Source organism: Palaemon carinicauda, chromosome 12, assembly GCF_036898095.1.
Source record: "Palaemon carinicauda isolate YSFRI2023 chromosome 12, ASM3689809v2, whole genome shotgun sequence".
Classification (NCBI taxonomy): domain Eukaryota; kingdom Metazoa; phylum Arthropoda; class Malacostraca; order Decapoda; family Palaemonidae; genus Palaemon; species Palaemon carinicauda.
The window spans coordinates 82,948,706-82,951,011 of NC_090736.1; positions in this window are offsets into that span (position 1 = coordinate 82,948,706).

Here is a 2,306-nt window from a genome sequence, read left to right on the forward strand (position 1 = left end):
TTGCCTCTGTCATTCATGAGTGACCTTTAAGCTTTTGGTGCTAGGCATTGATTTTCGAACAAAGAGAAAATACTTTTTTAGTTTTATCCAAAGTAAAATTGAAAATTATGGATCATTTCCTTAAACAAAGCGAATTTTGCAAATGTAGTTTAATCTGGCCGGAATGGAAGATTATATAGTTTGTAAGTAGATAATATTCTGTCCATTCAATGAATTTTAAGGAATTTTCAACATGTGTTATTCCCCATCATAGGCTATTTGTAAAGAAGTCTAAATTTTCCAAGACTCCTTTTACTTTTGGGTATAAGTCAAATCCGTGTGGTATGATCATTTCCTTTTATGATTAATATGAGGTTTTTCTGTCTCCTATTCCAATAGTTCAGGTTTGCTAAATCCTATTCCGTTTGGAATGAATACTTTTGCTTCTTTTTAATTTTCTATAACGTTTCTTATTTCCTATTAGCTTCATTTGGAACTACAAAGAAAAAGCAAATTTGAAAATGACTTAGAATAAGATAACATCATGAACTCCATTTGTCATGAAAAATTTTCTACTTTTGCTAAGCAATTAAGTCACCTGAAAACACCTTTATTGATCCATAATGTCAAGAATTACAACACAAAATAAATGTAAAGTCAAAAGATGAAAACAATTGTATATTTCGATCGAAAAACTTGAGTATTGATGGCCAACCATCTGAATTGATTTCATCTCATACAGAATTAGACACAATTATTTCTCGACTTTTATTCAATGTGATTCCGTTCAAGGAGACTACAGAAATTCACTTAACGTCATCAGCAAGCAGGTATGAATATGACTTGGATTTCCCGTGTGTTAAAGAAATATTGCTTGCGCGGACACCTTCAGTCCCAAATCTCATGAAAAATTGACTTTTAATCGCATTGAGCCTTTTCATCCCTTTGTGGGAGATAAATGAGCGTGAAATTTCAATCGACAACGTCCTAATCTAACAGGAAAAGCCTCTCAAATACGTCATGAGAATTAACGTTTGTTATTGTTGATTATTATTTCTTCACATGTAAATGGAATAGGATTTCATATTTTTGCTACGTTATTATTCAAAATGTAAATACACAACCTTGAAGAGTTTAATTAATCAATTATCTCTCTCTCTCTCTCTCTCTCTCTCTCTCTCTCTCTCTCTCTCTCTCTCTCTCTCTCTCTCTCTCTCTCTCTAGATTGAAAGCTATAATTGTGTAACTATACGCAGGACAACAAAAGATGATTATCATTTGGAAATGTTTGTAAATTTTCTGTTTATGCTGACATAAAAAATAAGGGTGATGAAATCTCACATAAATTAGATATTTCCTTTTTATTTTAAAGATTTTTCAAAACGCTTTACATGAATGGCCAGAGAGTCATTAATGTTCTCGTTTTCTCATATATTTTGCTCAAAGAAAAAGAAATAGTAGTCGAGGTAGAGAGTAATATTGTTTGTTCATGATTATTGTTTTTCTTATTACTAGAAATACTTCCCCATGGACAGTGAACTCTATTTGATGTTCCTTCCATCTATTTCATAGGGTTAATCACTGATTTTTGAAAAGAGAGAGAGAGAGAGAGAGAGAGAGAGAGAGAGAGAGAGAGAGAGAGAGAGAGAGAGAGAGAGAGAGAGAGAGAGAGAGAGAGAGAGAGAACTATCTATTTTCAGAAATTTCAAATACCAACTGATTGTGACTAACTAATTATGTAAAATATCTACTTGTACAAAATATATTATAAGACAATTCATTTATATATATATATATATATATATATATATATATATATATATATATATATATATATATATAGATATATATATATATATATATATATATATATACATACATATATATATATATATATATATATATATATATATATATATATATATAGATATATATATATATATATATATATATATATATATATATATATATATATATCTATATATATATATATATATATATATATATATATATATATATATATATATATATATATATATATATAGATATATATATATATATATATATATATATATATATATATATATATATATATATATATATATATATATATATATATATATATATATATATATAGATATATATATATATATATATATCTATATATATATATATATATATATATATATATATATATATATATATATATATATATAGATATATATATATATAGATATATATATATATATATATATATATGTATGTATATATATATATATATATATATATATATATATATATATATATATATATATATATATATATAT